Source organism: Eriocheir sinensis, chromosome 35 (assembly GCF_024679095.1).
Source record: "Eriocheir sinensis breed Jianghai 21 chromosome 35, ASM2467909v1, whole genome shotgun sequence".
Lineage (NCBI taxonomy): Eukaryota > Metazoa > Arthropoda > Malacostraca > Decapoda > Varunidae > Eriocheir > Eriocheir sinensis.
In genome coordinates, this window is record NC_066543.1 from 67,457 (window position 1) to 75,027 (window position 7,571).

Sequence of the window (7,571 nt, forward strand, 5' to 3'; positions counted from 1 at the left end):
AGTAAAAAACTGAGGAAGGGAAGATGCTTAAGAGACATAAAGAAATATAGCTTCCTACAAAGAAATATAGAGGTTTGGAACATACTAAGTGAGGATGCAGTATCGGCGAGGAGTGTGCAAAGCTTTAAGGAAAAGTTGGATAAATGTAGATCACACGAGCGTAAAGCCCAGTCCCTGTAAAACTACAACTAGGTAAACACACACACACACACACACACACACACACACACACACACACACACACACATACACACACACACACACGCAGGCACTGTCCTTATGAGTGTCAATGAAATGGGAGTAGAGTATAATGCTCGCAGATCTTATTTATAGAGGTTTCACTGCTGAAAACACACCGTAGCCACATGCCACCACTTGTAGTTTATGACTATTCATTTTTTTTTTTTCAGGCTAAGACGTGTGAGCTGTTCCAAGCAGAGGAACCATTCATAACGGGGTTCAGTATTGGTCTAGGTTTTCCAAAGCATTCCCCACTGATCCATAGAGTCAACAGGATGTAAGTTATATTGCATGGCTACGCGTGCTTTGCCTGGGTGTTGTATATATCTTAAGCAGCCAGTAATTAGGGGAAAACACTGGAGGATCTGTCGCCCCACTTACCGGATGACGACAATTCAAGGAGAGAGGCAAATCTCCATGTAGGCTTCCTTCTCATCGTCCTGCCAAATAGTGAACCTTGCGCGCGTACCTATGGGCTCCTACACTTGGGATTGTCTCTTATCATAGAAACACTAGGTGAGCATGTTAGGCGTATTCGTAGCGTGCTACATGCCCGTATAAGTTTCCCCTTGATAAACACCGCTAGGTGCCGTAGATCGAACCCGAGTCGTCTAAGGAAAAGTCAGGGTAGCATACCGACTACGCCACTGATGAACAAAAAGGTCTCCGCGCCACCGGCCACTTTTGTGGCCTATACCTGGCGCCCCAGCACCTCACTGTGGACATGAAGGTAAAGGTGACCCCGCTCACACTCATAAGAACATAAGAACGAAAGGAGTCTGCAAGAGGCCGTTTGGCCTATACAAGGCAGCTCCTGTACACTCAACCCCACCTTACCTCACCATCCATGGCTTTATCTAACCTCTTGAATGTATCTATGGCCGGAGGAAACACATCTAATCAAACCCTTTGGCACATTAGGGAAATTGCATTAACACAGTGAAAAAATCCCACAATAACCACAACTGAGTGCCAGGGGTCGAACCCGGACCTGATTAGAAATCAGGCAGTATACCAACTATGCCCCCGATGAGCACCCGGCACTCAGTGGTGTTCATTACGAGATTTTTTCACTGTGTTAATGCAGTTTCCCTAATGTATATATACACCGTATGTGCCAAAGGGGTTGATTAAAATCGTTTCCGGCAGCCATGAGTGTGAGTGGGGTCACCTTCACTTTCATGTCCAGAGTGAGGGGCTGGGGTGTCATGTACAGGTCGCAAGTGGCCGCTGGCGCTTTTAGTCGGTATGCTGCCCGGATTTTTACTCAGAAGGTCCGGGTTCAATCCCCAGCACTAATTGGTATTCATTACGATTTGTTTTCACTGTATCAATGCATAATGTATGCCTTATTTTTTCTCACTGCGTCAATGCAGAATGTATGGCTTTATTCAGTAAGCCTCCTAACATTTGTACCCAGGCCATCCAAGTGTTGAAAAGTGATGTGGTAAGGCAATATCCTTGTCTCACTCCCGATAGAAGCTGGACATGTCCCCCTTCCCCATCCCCCACACTTCACAGCACTCTCAGTCCCTCAACACAGACAAGTAAATAGCCCATCGATCCTCGTAGAAATCCCACGGAGTCGCAGGAGCTTTTTAGAGTACCTAGCGATGCATTGAATCAAACTCCTTCTTGAGATCAACACAGGTTGCAAGTATCATCTGTCGACACGCGCATTTGAGCTCCATCAGTGCACATAACTCTTGGACATGGTCAGTTGTTGACATACCAGGGGTACGCTCAGACTGCAGCCTGCAACTTCCTACAGCTTCCTGCGAATCCAATAAAATAGATAGGCAAGCACTTTGTCTAGCACATGGAACATTTTATTAAGAGCTAGTTACTGTTGTCCAAACAGTTCCCTTTCCAGATAAGGATGACCCGCCCCCTCTACCAGTAATTTGCCTCTCTCCTTGTAGAGCTAGTTACTGTTGTCCTAACAGTTCCCTTTCCAGATAGGGATGACCCGCCCCCTCGAACAGTAAGGAGGAAGGAGTAGTAACAAATGTACGGAAGTGGGGGTTGCCCCTCTGCGGGGGGGACTGGAAGTGGGGGTTGGGGAGGTCAGCGGTCAGCGGGGGGGTTACGGAAGAGGGGGTATCTGGACCCCCCCCTCCCCCTCTTTTACCTTTTCTCCCCCCCCCGCACCCCCTCTCGGACTAGCGTACGGAAGCGAGAGGATGACGGGAGTAGGGGTGCACAGCAGGGAGGGGGGGGGGGTGACGGGAGAAGGGGTACTTGAAGGGTTAAGATAAGATCTTGGACCCTCGAATGACCACGAGATTATAATCACGGAAAAGGTTAAGGACATTAGGTTAATGACCAGGCTGGAATATGAATTTACTCTCTAATGCAAGTCCGAAAATAAAATAAAAAATCGCCATTGAACGTAAGACTCGATAAATTATTTGGCAGGCTAACATAATTTACAATATCCAACCTCCACTGAGTTTTCAAAATACCTCTCCACTCTAGGAAGGCATCACATAGAAGGCCAACATCCACTTTTACATAAAGCAACAAATAGTTCATCAGGCTCTGACTACTCCTGATTGTCTCAGTTGTGTTCCAAGGAAGTCCATATGGTCATAAAAAACCTGCTTTCCCTTGATCAATATTTTACGAGGAGCTGGCACATCTTCTATGAGGAAGATCTGTCCTATGTGTGCCGTGAGGGTTCGTTCCCAGGCTTCAGCTGATGGGTTGGTTGCAAGCCGCGAGTGAACCGAGACAACAGGATACGCGTCAATAAATCTCAAGTCATTTATGATGACTTCATGGTATTGTGAACTGAATGTTTTTAAACCCGTGGTCTCAAGTTATAGCTATGGATGTTGGGATTAACGTCATGTCGTAATTCGCATTATGTGCAATGAGAGTGCGCTGCAATTTGTGATTTTTCATTTGAAGGTCCAAATGTTCGATGGAATTGTTTCAGACGATCACTGTGATGTTTTAGACTGACTTAAACCCGTATTTACAGAGAAGAACAGATTTGTTCATTGTGACATGCCGTATCTTCATCGGTAAGGACCCACAAATTTAGCCTTTAGAAAATTTCGAACTCCTTTCCAGGAGTGTAATCATGACAGTGTCACCCTCGTTCTATATTCAAAACAGGAGTGTTTGTGTTCGTTCATCATTTCAACCAGCTTTTGAGTTCAGCTAATGTAAGTTCGTTCTATAATCAAAACAGTGTTGTGCGTACCTATCAATGTTGTAGAGAGGTTGTTGTGGGATTGTTAGGAAGTCGTACGGAAGACGTTACTCCACCCCATATAAGATGTAGTAGGGAGACTTCCCCGTAGAGTCGTTTACCGATGTATTTATGGAAGCGGCTATATGCGATAGCCAATCCTCCCAGTTATCGTGGAGATCGTTCACGATAGGCCTGAGGACCTGTAAGATTTCCCTATTAGCCCTCTCCGCCAACCCATTAGCAGCTGGGTGGTAAGCTGTGATGAAGGATTGCGTGATGTTAAACTGAGCGCATATTTCGCTCAATACTGAGTTCCTAAACTCGGTGCCATTGTCACTCAAAAGAATTCGAGGAGACGAATGTGGACACAACACGTGAGTCACGAGGGTATGGGCCACGCGTGTGGCTGTCTTGTCCTTGAGAGGCGCTAGAACTAGAAACCTAGAGAACTGGTCGACGCACACCAATAAGTAGCGCGAACCATGTTGGCTCTGGGGGAGATGTAATAAGTCTATATTAACAACATCCCATGGCGCCTCTGGTACTGGGTATTGCAACATAGGTGCTGGCCCTTTGACGGACCCCTTGTGCTTAGCACAAACGACGCAATGTGCGACATGTTTTTCTACATCAACCCGTAATGTGGGCCAGTAGAATTTTTGTCTGGTGACAGATAGCGTCTTGTGTCTTCCTGGGTGACCCGCAATGGGTGTGTTATGGACCAGCTTAAGCGTCACGGGGACGTATTTGTCTGGGATGACCAGTTGGTCTATAGGTACCGGTTTGGTTGGCCATGACCTACAAAGGAGGTTGTCCTCTGATAGGAAGAATTGTGAAAAGGGAACTGGCAATTCAGGAAGGTTTGATTCGTCTCCCGACTCGAGGGCGTAAATTAACCTCTTCCACACAGGGTGGTCTCGCTGAGCAGTGTGTACCTCAGGTGAAGTGAAGTTGTGGATGACCTCTGGGGTGGTAATCGCGCCTATCGGAATATTCCGAGATAAGGCATCTGCGACCACATTTGTTTTCCCGGTGATATATTTTATCTCCGGATTGTATGCTTGGATCGTTAAGAACCATCTTGCCAGACGACCGTGTAGGTTTTTTCCCTTAAAAAGATCAGGTATGGCCGCATGGTCCGTATACACCACAATTATGTACCCCATCACTATGTCACGAAAATGTTTCAGAGCCCACACAATGGCAAGAGCCTCTAGGTGGGTAACAGAATAGTTCTTTTCCGGAGCTGTAAGTACTCGACTGGCGAACGCTATCACCAGCTTTTTGCCGGACTTATCTGTTTGCATCAGAGCGGCTCCTAGTCCACTAGCCGAAGCGTCGGTACAAAGCTGAAAGGGGTCCTTGAAATCCGGAAAGATAAAGACCGGGGCCTGTGTAAGCGCTTTTTTTTAAATCCTCAAAGCTCGTTTGTTTAGCTTGGAGCCACTGAAATGGTACGTCTTTCTTTAATAGATGGGTCAGGGAACTCGCGCGTGCTGCGAAGTCCTTTATAAAAGGCCTGTAATAACCTGCGACACCCAAGAAAGACCGTACCTTGTCCGCAGACGTTGGCTGAGAGAACTCGGCAATAGCCTTTATTTTGTCGTCCACTGTGTGGATGCCGAATTCGTCCACGACATGCCCCAAGAACTTGATCCGAGGCTTTAAAAATTCACATTTGGTGATTTTGAGCTTTAATCCGACCTCTTGAAGTCTGTGGAGGACTGCTTTTAGTGTTGCCATGTGTGCATGCACGTCTTTACTTGCTATGATGATGTCGTCTAAATACACATAGACAGAGTTGCCCAGCAAGTCACCAAAAATACTTTTCATTGTCCTTTGGAAGGTCAAGGGAGCTCCTTTGAGCCCGAACGGCATCCTCGTCCACTCATAGTGGCCATGAGGCGTGCTGAAAGCCGTTATTTCACGTGACTCGGGGGCCATGGGCAGTTGCCAGTAGCCACTGACCAGATCAAGACTCATAAAGACTTTATTTCCTCTACCGAGACACATCAGAAGATCTCTAAGAACGGGAAGCGGAAAATGATCATCCACGGTCGCGGTGTTCACACGCTGGAAATCAATCACAGGACGATAAGAACCGTCTTTCTTAGGAACCAGAAACAAGGGTGAATTCTACGGGGAATTCGATTTTTTGATGACACCTTGTTCTTACATTTCAGAGATAAGTTGTTGCACCACCTCCCTCTGACTGTGGGGGAGCTTGTACGCATTGATATACACAGGATTTGTATTGGGTTTTAACTTAATGTGGTGTTCAGCACACTGCGTAACTCCAAGCGGCTCGCCTGGTAGAGCAAGCGCCCCCCGATAATGTTCCAGAAGCTGGACTAAGGTTGGCTTAAATTCGGAATAGTGTGCAACTTTTAGGAATGCCTCTAAATTAGCTGTGTCTTGTTCGGCAGAAGCCTGACACGCCGAGGTTATGCCTGAGACTTGGGCTGAAGGGTATTCAGCTTGTTCCGGGGCGACATTTCTCCCATACACTAGACATTGGCATAATCTAACACCGTGTCTTAAGGTTACAGGGGATCCAGACGTGTTTATTACCATTGCCTCTGCAAAACCTCCTTCCTTGACTGTCGCAAGAGTTACCTCCACCGTCACGCGGTGTATGTGAGGAGCTCCGTCGATACACACATCACTGCCCGTCGGAGGGGCGTTAGGCAAACGGATTTTAACAAGTTTTGCAGCACGATCCGGAACTATATGAGGACCTTCTACGACTGCCGTTACTGTCCGCCACATGTCTGCAATGTTTTCGTGTGGTTTGACCGTAAGAGGTGACACTTGGGCGGTGGCAGTCCCTGAGTCTGTGGTGGGTTGGTCATTTTCCCCCTCTGAGGGTGGGATTACAGGTGACAGAGGCGATGGATTTACCATCCCCTGTATGCGTCGGCATTGATACACGATCGCGTTGCTTTCAGGGTTTACGGTTATGTGCAGGTCTTTCATGGCGTTTAATCCTAAGATTCCATCCACAGGTAAGGCAAACCTGCCAGAGACATAAAAGAAATCTCGAAAGGGACATACTTTTTCATGTAAGCTGACTGTTAGTGGTACTCGCCCAAGGATTCCCAAAGTGGTGCCCGTCACGCCTACCACATTCAGGTCGTTCTCTTGGAGCGGCCAATTTTCCCCACTCGCCTGTCGTGTCAGTGACCTGTAAGCGGAGTCGGAGATGACATTGACTGTGGCACCTGTGTCAACCGCTAAGGTGAGTGAAATTTTGCCCACCTTGTTAGGGAGGGCAATTATGCTTGTCCGTCCCAAGGCGGCAATGACGGAGTCAAGTTGCTTCCAATTAGTATTTTCCTTAAGGGACACTTGGATGTACGCCTCGGGGCTGTCACGAAGTCATGTCTTTTTATTCTGAGAAGAGGAGTGTGGTTTACTGTCCGCTGAGGACTTGTACTTCTGTTCCTCCTTGGCCTTTTGATTTGCAGAACAACTGTCTGAATCATGAAAACAATTCCCGTGGATATGGCAAAAGGCAGCCTTCCGCTGATGGTTTGGCCTAGGGTTCCTGTGTGATGAATGATGCCCGCCCCTGTAACCTCCTGACCTCGTATCGGAGCCCTGTCTTGAATGTGTTGATTCCCTACGTTTCGCGAAACAAGAATGCTCAGAATGTCCTGATTGTTTGCAAAAACTACAGGTGAGAGATGCCTTACTTTGTGCTTGCAATGCTGCGGCCGTTCCGAGGGGTTGATGGTGAGCGTGTTCTTGAACCTTGAGTGGGTTGTAAGTATTCAGACGAACCCGGGGGTGAACGAATTCTGCGGCCTGTAATTGATAAATAATGAGTGCCTGAACATAAAAATACCCTAGTAAATTCACCGGTTTTGGTATCGTGTTCCGTTCCCTCTTCGTCTTTGGTCTGTGTTAAATGCATAAAAGCGTCGCCGAGTTTAGCGAGAGTGTCTTTGTTCATATTATGGTGTAAATCATTTACAAAATAGGAGCATATTTTGATAGCTGTAAATATTAGCCAATAAACGGGTATGAATTAATAGTTTGCGTCGAAACCCTAAAAAGGCAAGAAAGAATGGCTAGCAAGGTGCCAGTTAGACGTAATAGAAGTTAAGGTTATAATGGAATGCCATAA